This window comes from Macaca mulatta, chromosome 10 (genome assembly GCF_049350105.2).
Source record: "Macaca mulatta isolate MMU2019108-1 chromosome 10, T2T-MMU8v2.0, whole genome shotgun sequence".
NCBI lineage: Eukaryota > Metazoa > Chordata > Mammalia > Primates > Cercopithecidae > Macaca > Macaca mulatta.
Genome location: NC_133415.1, coordinates 66,183,503 through 66,201,105, shown reverse-complemented (window position 1 = coordinate 66,201,105; position 17,603 = coordinate 66,183,503). Strand labels below are relative to the sequence as shown.

At 49.0% G+C, this 17,603-nt stretch overlaps 1 long non-coding RNA gene across 1 annotated transcript; it reads right to left on the bottom strand.

Moving 5' to 3' along the window:
- Positions 1–402: 402 nt before the first annotated feature.
- Positions 403–16,366, bottom strand: LOC144331552 (uncharacterized). Its single transcript, XR_013398828.1, has 3 exons — positions 15,374–16,366; positions 12,344–12,458; positions 403–3,030 (listed from the first exon to the last, which is right to left on the bottom strand). It is a non-coding gene; the product is annotated as an uncharacterized LOC144331552 (long non-coding RNA).
- Positions 16,367–17,603: the final 1,237 nt, after the last annotated feature.

The window sequence follows — 17,603 nt, the reverse complement described above, 5'->3', positions numbered from 1 at the left end:
AAAAAGCATTTAGTATGGTGTCTGGCATAGAATAAACACTCAACGAACAGCATTATTGTTAATAAACATTATTGTTGGCCGGGCGTGGTGGCTTACAGCTGTAATCTCAGCACTTTGGGAGGCCGAGGTGGGCAGATCACCTGAGGTCGGCGGTTCGAGATCACTCTGACCAACAGGGAGAAACTCCATCTGTACTAAAAATATAAAATTAGCCAGGCATGGTGGCACATGCCTATAATCCCAGCTACTCAGGAGTCTGAGGCAGGAGAATCACTTGAACCTGGGAGGCGGAGATCGCGCCATTGCACTCCAGCCTGGGCAACAAGAGCAAAACTCCATCTCAAAAATAAATAAATAAATAAATAAATAAACATCATTGTTGATTTTTATGGATTATTTGTTTCTTGTTATTAATATTATACTACTACTCATTAGCTTTGCAGCTTCCATCTCTGACGGCATGGTTTGAATAAGAATGTATCCCTAAGAGCTGCCAGCAAACAGAAGAAGAGTTCCTCTACCTCTTGGTACCTGAATGGTCCAGGGTCACCAACAAATAATAATACTCACAGTGTGGGGTGTTCATCAGGGTTCTACAGAGACATAGAACCATTGGGGTGTGTGTGTCTGCGTGTGTGTGCGCGCACATATGCATGTGTGGAGAGAGGAGGAAAGAGAGAGACAGGGGCTTATGTTAAGGAATTGGCTCATGTGACTGTGGAGGCTGGTGGAACTCCCTCCTCCTGCAGGGAGTTAGTTAGTCTTTGTTCTCTGAAGACCTTCAACTGATTGGATGAGGCCCACCCACATTATGGAGGGCGATCTGCTTTCATCAAAGTCCACTGACATAGCTGTTACTCTCACCTAAAAGAAATTAACTTCACAACATCTAGACTAGTGTTTGACCAAATATTTGGATGCCGTGGCCTAGCCAAGCTGACGTATAACATTAACCATCACAGCAGGCGACAGTTTGTGATGTAGTGGTGAAGTGGCCCCCCTTCACATATAGAGGTTGACAACTCGAAAGCCCTACAGCAGTCAGTGCAGATAAAAATGGGGGGGGCTCACCAGGCGGACTTGCCTTGGGGCATGGGGGGACTTGGGCTGCCTGGCAGTCCCTGCATTGAATCATGGTGGCCCATGCTTGGACCCAGGCCAAGACATATCAGGAGTGCCAGACAGTATTATTTCAAATAATAACAAAATCTGAATTTCTAGGTGGCATTTTCTATTTATTTAATACTGACAACTAGTTAAATGTTTTTAAATGTGTGCAGGACAAATGTACAAACCCAAGAGAAAGAAACGCCCTTGGGCAGCCCATTTGCAATCATGTCCTGCATGATCTTACCAAGTCTGTCAGCTTCCTTGTTTTAGGTATTCATAGAGCTTCTAGTCATAAAAATTGTAGTTTTATAGGGGTGTTAGTGAGTTCTTTGAAAGCAGGGTTTCTCTGCAGATCCGGAGCAGTGCTTCCCACGCTTTAGCATAGAATCCCGGGAGGGCTGTGAAACAGCCACCACACCTCACCCTCATTTCTGATTCAGTGGGTAGGGGGTGGGCACAGAAAATCTGCTTTTCTAACAAGCTCCCAGGAGGTACTGATGTTGCTTGTCCAGGGACCAGGCTTTAAGAACTGCTGGTCTAGAGGGGAAAAAAGAACATGGGTGGACTGCATGGAGAAGACATGGTGACAAGACAGGGCAGATCCTGCAAGAGGAGGAGCTGGGAGTATTGCTTTGGATTCATCACTGTTCTCAGTCCTGTCTGCCTCCTTTTCTGACATCCTGATCCTCACATCTCCACCAGGATAGTGAACTCTGTGGTAGAGGCCTCTTCCGTAAGACGCTTTACCCGTGAAGGACACTCTGAGGCCCGAGGGGCCTAAGAATGAGTCTTCTTGTTTCGTCTTCGTGAAAGATGATACGGATAACGCACAACCATCTGAGTGTGCTTAACGCCACTGAAGTCCACATTTAAAAATGGCTAAAGTGGGGCCAGGCACGGTGGCTCACACCTGTCATCCCACTTTGGGAGGCTGAGGCAGGTGGATTGCTTGAGCCCAGGAGTTTGAGACCAACCTGGGCAACATAATGAGACTCCATCTCTACAAAAAAAATACAAGACTCAGCTGGGTGTGGTGGCACACACCTGTGGTCCTAGCTTCTCAGGAGGCTGAGGCGGGTTGAGGCTGCAGTGAGCCGTGATGATGCCGCTGCAGTGAGCCTGGGTGACAGAGAGAGAGACCCTGGCTCAAAACAAAACAAAAAGGTTAAAATATTGAATTTTATGTTATGTGTATTTTACTACAATAAAATATGTGTTCTATGCATAGAGATATGTATATTTGTAAAGCCCTGGAGTAGACCCAAATCAGCAGCATAGATGCCGAGGGACCGACAGGATTTGCGCTGGGAATGTGCCAGAAGGAAGAAACCCTTGAGCTCACCTAGCCATTCTGCAGAGGAGCTGACAGGTCCAGGGTGGTCACTTTGCTGTCAGGACTGGAACCTCAGGTGCATCCTCACTGAGCATCTGAGGACATTGCCAGGTACCTGTTCGTAAGAACCCTCCAGAAAGCGCTAAATAGTGCTCCCTTCCCAAACACAAGGGATATGTTCATGTTCTAAAGCCCAGAACCTGTGAGTGTGACCTTATTTGCAAAACAAGGACTCTGCAGATATAATTCAGTGAAGGTGCCAGGATGAGATCATCTTGGATTATCCAGGTGGGCCCTAAATCTAACAACAAATGTCCTCATTAGAGCTACGCAGAGGAGAGACTCATAAGTGAGAGGGGAGAGGCCTTGGGAAGATGGAGGCAGAGAACAGACTGATGCAGCGACAAGCCAAGGAGCATCCGGGGCCACCGGAAGCTGGAAGAGAAAAGGAAGATCCTCCCCGGAGTCCTGTGGAGCGGCACGGCCTAGCCAACACCTTGACGCTGGACTCCTGGCGCCCAGAGCCGTGAGGGGATGAATTTCTCTGTTGTTGGCCACGTGACTTGTGGTGGTTTGTCACAGCAGTCCTGGAAAACAAATGACCTCCATAAATGGCTGAAAACTGAAGGGAGGAGAAGGGGAAGGTGCTGGTGGAGGTGGCAAGTACTGTGGAAATAGATTCATCCTGTCTGGGCTTCTCAAACCTGAGCTGGCCTCTCCAACAACGGCAAGGTAGTCACTGTATTCCCAGGGCGTCATCTCGACACTCCTTCAAGCCGTTGCCCCCAAGTCACTTGACTCAACCTCCACGTGGCTTGCTGGAAAGCCAGCTGGGAGCAGAACTCTTACCTCCAAGCAGCTACCTCATACATACCACCCCAGGCCCTCAAGAGGCTGAAGCCGGAATCCCCAAGTCACCCTGGGTGGGCTCCGTGACACCCATAGGAAAAAGAGTGGAAAATCCTACAGAATTCCTGTGCGATCACAGTGGGGTGAAGTCCTGCCTCCACTGGCCCACCCAACCCAAAAGGAAGTCAAGTGATGGCAGTAAGGGACACCCCAGCTCGCCTGCAGGAAACAGGATTTGCCCTGCTGAAATGCCCGGCCCTGCCCTGCCCGGCTGGGGTCTACCAGAGGCTTTCCTGCAAGGCCGAGAGTCAGAAGTCCAGCACTGCTCTCTGCCACTCTAGGCTGCGGTGCCAGCAGGTGTCCCCAGCATCCTGCCGAGTCTCTGCCCTCCTCCGGGCACAAACCAGGGTCTCCACAGCTAAGCCAACGTGGGATTGGTCCTCTCCAGCCTAATCCAGCTGAACCGCCCCCTCTGAATTAGAAAGGGCCCCAGGGCGCACATCTAATTGGACACTCACAGTGACCAGAAAATCAGGAAGAATGGACCCCAAACTGCTCACAAATGCCCCATTCTCCACTCTCAAGGAGGCCCTGTCCACAAACAAATGGACAAGCAGCAGGCCCTTTCCCCAACCTCCTGGTGGGATGATGCCCTGGCGACGCCACACATTCCTTCTTGCCCAGACGCAGTTACCTCATGTGCCCAGCATTTCCTATGAAGAGGAAAAAGCCATCCCAAGCCCATCTCAGGAAACATGATCTCTGGCCAGAGAGGCAACAGTCTGAGAGGACCAGCCTCCTGCCACGTGGCCCCCAGAAGGCCAGGGAAACTCTGGGCTCTCAATCCACAGCCCTCACCTGAAAACAAAAGTCAAAACCCACTGATTTCAAAAAGAATTTCATATCCTCAGAGTTTCTGTCTCTGTTTGATTCTTTACACTTTAACCAAATATCTTTTGCATTTATCCTTTGACTGGGAGACACATGCTTCCCAGGGAAGCACCCACCAATATCCGGTCTCCTGGCCTGTGCGCCAGCCGGTGCCATCCACACCCTTTGCCAGCCAGCAAGGGGGCAAACAGATCGCCCAGGCGTGGACTTGAAGCTGCCGCCTGCGGTGTGAGATGTGGTTCTTGGATCCAGAGAAAGCTACGGATGCGCCCAAGGCAGGCATCTGGTCTCCTCCTCCTGCCACTTGTCTCAGCCTGTCAGTGGCTTGTCATGAAGGGGGTCAGGAGGGGGCCCTGAAGGCATGCTCTCTCCCACGTGGATGGTCCCACGAGCAGCTGGAGTCCCTAAATCCAGCATCCTAGTGGTCACCAGGTTCTGCAGCCACTTGTCTTTGGTCCAAGTTAGAAATGAGTTTGAGATGCTACAGTACTGGTAGCAGAACTCTTATTTTTTTATTTTTATTTTTTGTTTTGAGACAGGGTCTCACTCTGCAGTGGTGCAATCATAGCTCACTGGAGCCTGGAACTCCTGGATTCAAGTGATCCCCTTGCTTTAGCCTCCCAAGTAGCTGGGACTATAGGTGTACACCACCACACCTGGCTAATAGTGTACTTAAAAGCACTAATATCTACATCTCCTCTTAGCCCATCCACCCCACTATCTCCACTCTTCTCTGGGCAATAAGCTTGGAGGGATCCCGTGTGGTGGCCCTGGGCTCCAGCCCTGGCTCAGTCATGGTAGCTGTGCAGGGAGGCCTGGGTCACGGGTCCAAACGGCGGCCCATGTACCATATGTCTGAGTGTTTAAACACTATAAATCAAGCAAACAAACTGTTCAATAAATTATGTTCCGTGCTCCTACTTTGACATATATGACCCGTGAGGCTGGATTTGAGTTCAGGATTCTAGGGCTCTGCACAGTTCTACTCCAGAGTGTGGCAGTCTAAGAAGAGTTCACCCTGGCCACGGCCTGGCCTCTTGCCTGTCCCACAACAATTCTGTCTGGTATTGCAGGGGGTCTTGTGTGCATGCACACAGACACTCAGCCTGAAATCCAAGGCCCATCCACACGTCCACAAAGAGCTACCATTTGATAGCTCCTGCACCTACATACTCTATAGGTCTCAGTTCACTTTTGGGGAGACACACCTAGAAAGGAGACCAACATGGGTCCTGGGAGGAGGCTCCATGCCATGTGGGCAGAAAATGCAGGGTCGGGCTGGGCGTGGTGGCTCCTGACTATAATCCCAGAACTTTGTGAGGCCAAGGCGGGAGGATTGCTTCAGCCCAGGAGTTCCAGACCAGTCTGGGCAACATAATGGGACTTAGCTCTGCAAAAAAAAAAATTTTTAATTTAGCTGGGCATGGTGACACGTGTCTGTGGTCCCAGCTACTCAGAAGGTTGAAGTGGGAGGATCGCTTGAGCCCAGGAGGTCAAGGCTGAAGTGAGCTATGATCACACCACTGCACTCCAGCCCAGGCAACAGAACAAGATTGTATCTTAAAAAACAAACAAACAAAAAATCCAGGGCCCCAGGTACACGAAATATGGCCCAGAAGGTCTCAGGCCCTGAGTAGACATGATCCCACAGCTCCAGACTCCTCAGTCTACAGGTAGGGGCAAGGCCAGAGCAGGGCCAGAGAAGGGCCCTCTACAATACTGGGCGCAGGGTAGGGCCCCCTACTTGTGAGGGTCTCGGGCTGTATTGGTATGACCTTGGGATGCTCTCAATGTGTGAGTCTGCTCAGGCTGCCATCACAAACATCACGGACTGGATGGCTTAAACAGAAACGTATTCTTATAGTTCTGGAGGCTGGAAGTTCAAGATCAAGGTGTCAGCAGGGCTGGTTTATCCTATGCCCTCCCTCTTTGGCTCGGCTTCTTACTGTGTCTTCGTGGCTTTTTCTCTGTGCATATGAACCCCACATCCCAACAAGAAGAGTAGCAAAGAATGTGTGGCCATCTTTAACCTACCACAGCACCCAGGAAATATTAACTATTATCATTTTTCAAACATGGAAGGTAAAAAGCAGGAGGCCACAAGAGTGGTGGGGTCCTTGGTGGTCTTTGACACCTGGAATAGAAAAGGGTTAGTTTTGGGTACATTTAGTGTTCAGAGCCTCTCTCCTCTCTCATGACTCCACTACCTTACCCATCTCATGTCCAGTTTCAGGGACCCTTGCATCACACGAGTTAAACTTCAGCTTAAAGTTCCTGTTGAGTGTGGTGCTTGTCAAGAGCTGTTGGTGGGAGACACATGGGCTTGCAGAGCAGCCCCGCCCTCCCTCATGAAGCTCGCGTCCAGCCCAGGGAATAGGAAGATAAGCAGTGCTGTGCTGGTAGCCAGCTTTCTGGGGGATGGGAGGACCCCGATTTGTAACATTTGCTGATTTTCCCGGCATAAGTAAACCAGGACTGATTTCAAACTGCCAAAATGACTTCAATGAACCCAGAGTTGAGAAGAGATGCCCAAAACTGGCTCTTGCAAGCTGATGCGTGCTTGTTCCAAAGACGGAAACAAGGCAGGGTCTGGTGAATGCCAAGCATAAACTGCAGGAGAGAGCGGGTCCAATTGGGGGTAGGATGATGGGGAGGAGGCATTCGGGATGAGGCTTGGAGGATGGGTAGAAATTACTGAAGGAGGACGTTGCAAACAGGAGGAACAGCTTTAAAAAAGACCTAAAGGGCCAGGTGCAGTAGCTCACGCCTGTAATCTCAACACTTTGGGAGGCCAACGCAGGTGGATCACGAGGTCAGATCGAGAACATCGTGGCTAACACGGTGAAACCTCGTCTCTACTAAAAATACAAAAAATTAGCCAGGTGTGGTGGCGGGCACCAGCTACTTGGGAGGCTGAGGCAGGAGAATTGCTTGAACCTGGGAGGCAGAGGTTGCAGTGAGCCAAGATTGCACCACTGCACTCCAGCCTGGGCAACAGAGCAAGACTCTGTCTCAAAAAAACAAAACAAAACAAAACAAAAAACCCAGAGGCAGGAAAACCCAAGGTACACCAAAGAACATCGAGAGGCAGGGTTTGGAGTGTACAGCACATGAAGGAAGGTTAAAGATCTGGGTAGAAGGCCAGGTGTGGTGGCTCATGCCTGTAATCCCAGCACTGTGGGAAGCCAAGGCGTGTGAATCACTTGAGGCCAGGAGTTCTAGACCAGCCTGGCCAACATGGCAAAACCTGGCTCCACTAAAAATACAAAAAATCCTCTGGGCGTGGTGGCGGGCACCTGTAATCTCAGCTACTCAGGAGGCTGAGGCAGGAGAATCACTTGAACCCAAGAGGCAGAGGTTGCAGTGAGCTGAGATCTTGCCACTACACTCCAGCCTGGGTGATAAAGTGGGGGGAAAAAAAGATCTTGCTGGAAAAGGTGAGGTGGGCTGTAATGATGAAGGGACTTGAGAGCAAAGCCGGGGGGTTAATATTGTTAAAAGAAAAACTTTAGACACGTTTAATAAAGTTTAATTGAGCAAGGAAGAATTCTTGAATCAGGCAGCCCCCCAAACCAGAGTAGGTTCAGAGAGACTCCAGTGCTGCCACACGGTCAGTGAGGATTTATGGACAGAAAAAAAGAAAGCTGCAGCCAGAAGAAGGAAGTGTGGTACAGAAACAGCTGGACTGGTTACAACTGGGAGTTTGCCTTATTTAACAGTTGGCTGCTTGTGATTGGCTGAAGCTGGGTGATTGGCACAAGAGTAGGTTACAGTCTGTTTACACATCCAGCTAGGTTACGGTTCACTGTGTCTGGAGAAACCTTTAGGCTCAACTTAAGAGATGCAGCTTTAGGCCTAACCTAGCATACTTAATTTATTAGGAAGGGCGTCAGAAGGCTTTTGAGCAGGGATTGACATGATCTAGAAAGATGAAGCAGGCGGCGGGCTGGAGGGTGCATTGGAAGTGGGGTGAACTTGGAAAGGGGGACCCCCTGAAAGGAGACGAGAAGATGGGACTGCGGGTAGAGCAGAGGAGAGAGGGCCCAGCTGCATAGACTGGCTCTACCATGGAGATGCCAAAGGCCATGGGCTGCGAGGCTGAAAGCCAGGATGGGGGATGATTTGCCCCGAGGAGCTGTTCTCCAGGGAAATCAGAAATCTTCATGGTCAAGTCTTGAAAAGTTTTGGTCTCCAGACAAAGGTTTCCAGTGGCAGCTCCTGGGGAAAATCTGGAAGCTGGGGACTTCCCCAAGGCTGTAAGCAGCCCCCTGCAGCCACCACACAGCCCCCCTCAGGCCTCAGGTCCCTCTTGGGCCCGTCTCCACTGTGACAAGGGGAAGCCAGGACAGGGAAAGCTCAGGGCGAGTTTGAACTTGAGGTGCCTGGGGCTGGCAGGTCAGTGCTTTGTTTCTCTGTCCTGTAGTATTCCACTACCTCCTGGCACTGTCCTGAATGACACGTGTGTTCCTTACACGCGTGCCGTGCTCTACAGCCCACCTAATGCCTCTGGAGGCAGCATCCCATTTAATCCGTGCACATCCTGTCTGACAGCCAATATTTATAAGCCCATTTCATAGGTGAAGGAGCTGAGGCCCAAAGAGGTGAGGGGCTTCAACAGGCAGTATGTGGCAGAACGAGGGCTCACAGGGCCTAACGCTTGTGCCTCGGAAGGTTCAGCCTATCCAGGGACACAAAACTTGCACTCACGAAATAACTGGAGAGAAATAAAGAAGAGCTCTTTCCAACTCAGCAACCCTGACAACCCTGGCTCTAAAAGCCCCTTGGGGAACCCTGCCAGGACACCCTGTTTCATCGATAAGTGTTTATTACACAAACAGATCTCTTATCCTTGATCCAAATGAAATCACTGCCATTCATATGTAACCAGGATATAACTGGGCCGTGCTGGGGCCCATCTAAACACAGTGGCCTTTGAATAAACACAGACCTCTCCCAAAGCCCCGAAAACCTTTTTTTTTTTCTCAAGTCCCTTGAGCAGGCAAACATAGGAGGAGAGGAAAGAGTTGGGGGTGGGGAGCCATGTGCCAAACCCAACGCTGCCCACTGCAAACTTCTCACAGAGTCCCTTTGTCTGTCTCTGTCTCCAAAGCCCATGCCACAGGGCAGGGGCCCGCCTGGCCCTGTCACCCTCAAACTCTCTGCCCTGCTAGCGTCCTGTCTCACTCCCCCTTCTCCCTCCTCCCACTCCTACAAGCCCTCTTCCAGAGCTTTCCCTTCTGAGAGCAGTTCTAGGGGCTTTTTTTTTTGAAAAATCGAGGTAACCTGTTACCCCAGTTAGCACAACGAAGGGCTGGGTTAGGAAGCGGGTGCAGAGCCCTCCAGAGGCCAAGGGAGAGGGGAAGTGTCTGTGAAAGTCCCTTCTTTTACCAGGTGTGGTGAAAAAGATGCTCAGTGGCAGCTAAGGGTACCTGGACTTAGCTCAGTCATTAAGTGTGCGACCTTGAGTAGGTGATTTCACCCTTGGACCTAAGAATAGAAACTGGGTATAGTGGCTCCTCCCTGAGGAGGGTAGAGGGAAGAGAGACGCTGTGAACTCTGAACCCGCTAGGTTTGGAGATGAAGAGTGGTTCCTGCCAGTGGCAGAGCTTTAATCTGATCATAAGGAAACAGACAGACCGGAACTCGAGAGCATTTCCCAAAGCAATGGGTCCTTTAAAATGCCAGGGTCATGAAGGACAAAGAAAAAAGACCAAGAGACAAGCCAGTGGAGGGCAAGGTGTAATCCGGGATCGAATCCTTGACTTGGGGAGGGAGTTTCTATAAGGGACTGCACATGAGATAGCAGCTATGAGTCAGTGTTCTATCTCTTGAATTTGATAAATTGCACCACGGGTATGTAAAAAGATGCCTTAGTGTTTAGGAGATAGACACTGAAATATTTAAGGATAGAGGGGCAGGAGGTCTCCAACTTTCTAAAGTAGTTTCAGAAATTAATAACAGTTTGAGTATATATATGTGAGTGTGCGTATATATACACATATATGAGAGAGAGAGGCAAATGTTAACAGTTGGGAAATCTGGATGATTTTTGTCTCATTTTTATAAGTTTTTTCTAAGCGTGAAAGTATTTCAAAACAAAAAGTTAAAAACTAAAAATTGAAAAAAGCAGCCATACATAAGTGCTCTGAGTTTTATGAATTTTAATCAATTAAGGAAGCTTGTTGTTACTCCATTCATTCATTCAACAAATATTGACTGAGCTCCTACTCTGTGTGGGATACTGTGCTAGGTGTCAGGATGCAGGAACAAAAGGCCTGGCCTAGCAACCAGACCAAGGTTGGGTCTGCAGTGCATTCCAGGGGCCTCCGCATAATCCCCAACCCCTCCCGCTTTGAGACCCAGGCTCTCCTTGCCCTAGAGGCCAGGCTTTCACTGCTGCCAGGGAGCCCTTCCTGAGAACTGCCCTCACCTGAAGAGACCCACTTTGACCAAGCTTATGTCCCCTCTTGGCTTCCAATGTCTGGTCATTTGGGCCCCCTTGCCTGGACAGGAATAACTCCAAAGACTATCTCAGCTTCAGATCTCCCACAGGGCCAGCTCCAGCCCTCATGGTGACACCATCACAGTTCAACTCCTCCCTTTGCCCAAGAGCACTGTCCGAAAACTTCCTGCACATAACCTCTGTCTCGGAGTTTGTGTCCGAGGAACACGGTCATTACAGAGTCCCAACAGGAAACAAATGTCACAATCAAATTAAGAGAATTCCAGATGACGTATTAAAAGGACTGTTTACAAAGGTATGGGCAGGGTGTAGTAGGACCACCAAGAATGATGCAGTGACCTGGGTCTAGGAACAATTAAGCCTTTACCAAAGGAGACAGCCACCGTCAGGGGAGTAAGGTCCTTCAGCTGAGACTCAGCCAGCCTGAGATGACCCAGCAGAGATGGAGCCACGGGAATAAACAAATGCCCTTCCTCACTGTCCTCTTCCCCCTCCCGCTACTCCTGCCCCGGCCCCGCATTGGCCACACCCAGCCGGAAGTCTGAAGAAGGATGAGGGTGGCTCTGGTGGAGGACGGAAGATCTCAGTACGGAGTCCCTTACAGCACCCAAGCTTGACCCCTCTGGGAGTATCTGATGAAAGCTCTGGACTTGCCCCAGGAAATGGATCATAAATACACACACGCAATTTTACACTTAATTTTAAGGAATTCATGGCTGCTTTCCCAGGAAGCCCAGGCACCTGAGATTAAACACCGCAGTGCTATGAAGTGGTAGAAGCAGAGCCACAAAACATGGGTGATTGAAGGGAAGAGAAAAGCAGAAAGAAAAGGAGGGGCACTGATATCCTCATCTTACAGAGCTGGGGATCAGCAACTGCTGTCAGAAGAGGAAATGCTCATGCAGGAGTCAAAAATAGTCATGAAAGTTCAGACATTGGGAGTAGTGAGCTAAATGCTCATCTTAGATATTGGGGAGTGAATAGCTGTTGTCTAAAGATGGTAACTGAGGGATGGAGGTATAAGTATGTGATTTGGAGTCTGGAGAAAATCCATAAACAGCAACTGGCAAAAGATGTTGTCTTGGAGGAGTAGGACTGGGAGGCAACAGGGGCAAGTACAGCAGGAGAGACATGATTGCTTTTCATTGTAAGCCTTTCTGATGTAACTGAGTTGTTGCCACTATATATATATACAACTTTGATAAATATATTTTTTGTAAGGAAACCTTTCCCTATTAGGATCTTCCAGCATGTCTAACCTTACAAGGCCTCAGAGCCAGGTCAACCCACATACCCTTCCAACAGACTGGTCTGTGCCCACCTGCAGAGCAGAAGTGGCCCTGCTTCAGCCACCTATTTCTGAGTCACAAAATACCCTGAAACTTGGTGACTCAAAACAACAAAAATGTATCATTTCTCTCCATTCTGTGGGTTGACCAGGTGGTTCCTCTGCTTCACCTAGTGTCAGCTGGGACCCTGGATGACTAGAAGGTGCAGAATGGCCTCACTCACATGGCTCCACCAGGCTACTGGCTGGGGATCTGTGGAATTGTTGACTGGCAGCCTTGGTTCCTCTCTGTGTGGGCCTCTCCACTTGGCTGCTTGGGCTTCCTCACAGAATGGCAGTGAGGGTCCAAGAAGGAGCCGTTGAAGAAGCAAAGGCAGAGGCTGAAAATGACTGAAACCATGATACTTACATAGCATCCCTTGCACTGCATTGTAGTCATCAAAAGAAGTCAAAGGCCTCCTTAGGTCCAAGAGCACGGAATTAGATTCAATCTCTGAATGACAGCAGTGGCAGAAACAGGAAGGCTTCATGGCAGAGGAAAAAGACTCCACATGACCCTCCCATTGCTCCAACGATTCTCCCACCAGCCACACCTCCACGCACTGCCTGCTGGAGGCTTCCCATCCAAACTTGTGCTTCTGCACACATCCCAGCCCTCTCAGATGCATCCTCTCAGTCTTCTCTGTCCAGTGCAACCCATGGTTCCAGACTGACATGATCACCTTGGCTTTTGGTGTTTTTATTGTTATCTTAGTCTTCATCAGATTTTATTTATTTATTTTTTAAATTTATAATCATCCTTTTGAGAATGATTTGCCAGATTTTAAAATCCCAGGTGATATAAAGTAAGTCTTCTAAAACACTCTGTATATCCTAGTGAACATCATTTCCATCCCTCCCACTGAGAATTATAGTGAACAGATGCAATCAATGTTTAAAGTATGTATCTATGAATATGTAATGTATATATCCATACTTACAAGGCTGCCACATTGCATAACTCCAGGGAGGCACTTCTGTGTTATAGGCTATGCCAATGGTGTCCCCTGGAGGTATGCAGTGTGCAGCTCATACAACCGAATATGGCCTTCCTGGATATGGATGTTTGGGAAGAGTATGTCTTTTATTCGACCTCTCTAATGCATACTCATTTTAGGGTAGTGGCTCTCAATCTGCATATTATAATCACCTGGGCAGGTCACACTGCCAAGCACTTAAATCTGAATCACCTCATGGTGGGACCCAGGCATTTGGTGTGTTTAAAGTTCCCTAGGTGATTTTAACATGTAGTCAAGGTTTAGAACCGGTACTCTCAGGGGATGCATACAGAATCCTTGAAAAGGATTTTGTCTTTGGTAAAAGTGTAAAAATAATTGGCATTCATGTATAGAAAAAAATAGAAAGTTGCAGGAAACTAAAAAACAAAATAAAACAAAATCAGTTCCATGCACTGAAGAAAAACCCTGTTGTGGTTTTTCTTTCTTTTCTCCATGAATATCCTTTGCCCCCTGCAGTCACACAGTACAGAAAGCTTTGCTGGGCTTCACCCTGCCTCTCACTTCAGGTGAGAAGTGGGGAGGGAGCTTGGGGCTTTTGTCAGTGAACTTTGCTTTTCCCTCTGGACTTAGGCCAAAAATGTGAAACTTTTTTGTTTGCAGAGATTGTCCTGTTCCTCCCTTAAACAACCTTTCCTGGCCCAACGGACACTGTAGGACTTAGCTGGGTCAATGTCATGGTCTATACTTTCTGCGGCCTGAGCTGGCTCCAGACATTGGAGAGAGAATTGTATTAGTTTTGCTGGGCCTTGGCCCTGCCCTCTCCGTGGGGCATCTCCAGTGCAGGACCCTGGCTGATGGCCAGGCCTCTACACATCCATTCTGTCATTATCCAGAGCAACCGCCCGCACCCCAGCCCCAGGTCTCCCTCCTCATTTGGTTGGGTCCCTTGTTCCTGACCGGATGCCTGGTCTGGTTCTCCTCTTCCTCTCCTAGGAACTCGCTTGCTCCTTTAGGAACTCTGAGCCTCAGACCTGGCAGAGCAGGAGCGTTACCCACTGGCAACATCCAGCTGGCCCCATCGCAGACCACCTACCACCTTTGGGACATTTGGCTCCTTATCTTGACCCTGGGTTTGACCTGCTAGTGCTGCACCATCAGAGAGAACCTTCCTCAGCAGCCAGCCCTGGGGTTCCTCTACTCCCACCTCCAACCCTGGCTCCGGCCCCGCCTTCTGTGATGCAAGGGATTCATGAGCGCATTTGCTTTCTCCACAAATGTTCACTGAAAGCCAATTATGCACCAGGCACAGCACTTGGTGCCCACATTAGAAAAAGTTCCTCCCTCCTACAGCAGAGAGGGAATACAGTGTCCCTGAGAGGGACACTACCGGGTGATAGGACCCTGCCTGGGATTTGGAGACCACTTCCCAGAGGAAAAGGGGCTGGGAGCCGAGACATGCAGGATGATGAGAAGCTGATGGGGTAAGGGAGCAAAAGCCTTCCAGAGAGAGAGAATGGCATATCCTAGGGTCTGTGCGGAGGCTGGAGGGAGGCCATCGTGGTGGGGTCTCTCCAAGCTCTCCAACGCAGAGAGTAGAACCGAGTGAGGCTGTGAGGTGGGCTGGGCCAGAGCACCAGATTCTGCGGGCCAAGCAAGATCTTAGCCGGCCTTCCAAGACCCTTCCACGGTTTCTAGGCAAGAGAGTGACACAATCAGACACACCCACCCATCAAAATATCCAGCTGCAGATGCAGGAACCACCATTAAACACTCCCCTTGTGTCATCTGTGGAAGGAGACAGACACTGGGAATGTGATTTGCCTGCCAAGATGGGAACTGGGTCACCCACTGGGGGGCAAGAGAAGAAGAAAGACTCTAGTATGTGTATGTTTGTACACCTTCTTGGCCAGGCATGGTGGCTTACTCCTGTAATTCCACTGCTTTGGGAGGCTGAGATGGGAGGACTGCTTGAGGCCAGGAGTTCAAAACTAGCCTGGGCAACATAGTGAGACCCCACCTCTAAAAAAATAAAAAGTAATTAGCTGAGTGCATTGGCAGACATCTGTCGTCCCAGGTACTCAGGAAGCTGAGGTAGGAGGATCACTTGAGCCCAGCAGTTCAAGGCTGCAGTGAACTATGACTGAGCCACTGCACTCCAGCCTAGAGGACAGAGTGAGACCCACCTCTAAAAAGGATACACACGCACACAAATAGAACAAAAATTATGACTAATCCTGTCCCTTCAAAAAGCTTAACTTTGCTATGGTTTGAAGGTTTGTCTCCTTTGATATTCATCTTAAAACTTAATTCCTAATATGGCAGCATTGAGAGGTGGGGCCTTTAAAAAGGGACTGGATCGTCAGGGCCATTCATGTATTAATAGGTTCTTGGGTTATCACGGCAGTCGGTCATTAAAAAGCCAGCTTGACTCTTGCTCCTACCTCTGCCACAAGATCCCCTGCAGCACCTCAGGACTCAGCAGAGAGGCCCCACCAGCAAGAAGGCCCTCACCAGATGCAGCTCCTCAGCCTTGAACTTCCCAGCTCCAGAACTGTAAGAAATAAATTTCATTTCTTTACAAATTACCCAGGCCCAGATATTCAGTTATAGCAAGAGAAAACAGACTAACACAAGCCCGAATCTCTCCCTGAAGACCAATCAGTCAAATCCAAATTGAGGCACAGTCTGCCAAACAAATGACCAAATGCTTTGAAATATCAGGGTCATGAAAGACAAGACAGGCCCAGAGGTGGCTCCAGGTGAGAGAAGCTTGAGCGGAGGCACAACGTAGGGAGGCGGGTCCTGGCTGGGTCCTGGATAAAGAGGGACACAGGCATGACAAGGACAACTTGCAACATTTGGACGTGGGCCATGTAAAGAGACCAGGCTTGTATCCACATTAAATTCATTGAGGGTGGTCATGGTTTCGTTGTTACGTGAGAAAATGCCTACTATCTTAGAAGAGACATGTGGAAATATCTGGATAAAATCTCAAAGTATCTGCAACTATTCTCAAATATATGAAGAAACTAAAAGGCCTGGTGCAGTGGCTCACACATGTCATCCCAGCATTTTGCTAGGCCAAGACAGGGCGATTGCTTGAGGCCAGGAGTTTGAGACCAGCATAGGCAACATAGTGAGATCCCATCTCTATAAAGAATAAAAAAATTAGCCAGCTGTGGTAGTGCACATCTGTAGTCCTGGCTACTCAGGAGGCTGAGGCAGGAGGATTGCTTGAACCAGGAGTTCAAAGTTGCAGTGAGCTATGATCATGCCACTGTACTCCAGCCTGGGAAACAGGGTGAGACCCTGTCTCTAAAAATATAAGTAAATAAAAAGAAGAGGAAAGGATAAAAAAGGAAACAAAGAAGGTGGGGTAGGAGGCGAAAGAGAAAGGTGATGGGGGAGAGGAGAGAAGGGAAGGAAAGATACTTTTTTTTTTTTTTTTTGACCAATGACTATGTTTATAGAGAGAGAGATATAGCAAATGTGGCAAAATATTAACTGCCGGTAAATTTCATAGTTACTATTCTTGCAAATTTTCTATGGCTTAAAATTTTTCAAGATGAAAAGTCTGGGAATATTAAGATGAACACAAAATAAAAACACTTTTTAAACAATTGTTCATGATTGGAAAAAAAAAAAAAAAAGAATCTGACTGTTGACAGATTCCAGGACCACTGCAACTCTTCATATTTTAAGAAAAAACAAATCTCTCCCATTAAGCCTGGTGGCTGGGCGATCTATCCCAACCCCTACGGATGACAGGATGTAAAAATCACTCACTTTGGACTCCATGAAATGGGTGAAACACCCTACTGTGAAGAGGTTGGGGAAGCTACAGATTCAGAGGACTCTTGGTTCTTTTCATGCACGTAGACGTTTCCAGCAGTGTAATGTCCTGACCTTTCTCACATGCCAAGCTAAAGTCATTTTTCTTTGAATAAGCTGAGATTTAGAAAAAGAAAACAATGATCCAGGTGGCCTTTAAAGAGTGAATGTTGTAAAGGGCATTTCCCGCACTGGGGCTGGGGGCCAGGGTGAGGGCTGGTGGTCTGGGTCACATGGGTTCCAATGACGCTGCTCCCATCACGTGCAGCAGCAGTTGGCCTCACCCGGGAGCCTGGGACTGGCCACTGTGTTGCCTTCACTCGTAGAACTGGAGATAATGAAAACTAGAACTCATTACATCTGTAGGTGCCCAACATCAAGTGTGCCATGTGGGCATGGGTCTGGGGAGAGGAGCATGTTGACAGTGCTCCTAAGAACCCAAAGGAAGACAGTGGCCCAGGGAGTGGCGTTCTGGTTGGCTGGTAGGGCCTGCGGTGGGTGTGCACACAGCCATGGCTTCCAGGGGAGCCCTGAGATGCAATGAGAACGGGGGACACTGACAACAATACTCTTGTTCCTGCCCTCTCAGGCCACCCGACTGCTCTTAGTGCTGCCGGAGCATCTGAGACACGTGCAGGTTCTGCTTTCTGATGACAGCATCCTAGGGAGCCAAGAGTTCAGGCTCTGGAATTGAGAGCTAGTTCAAATACTGCACTTGTTACCCGTAGGCTGGGACTTGGGAAGGCTGAACCTCTCCAAGCCTGTCTTCGTCATCCGTGAGATGGGGTAGAATGAGGAGTGCGCTGATGATTAAACGAGACGAAGCCTCTTACTCTCACA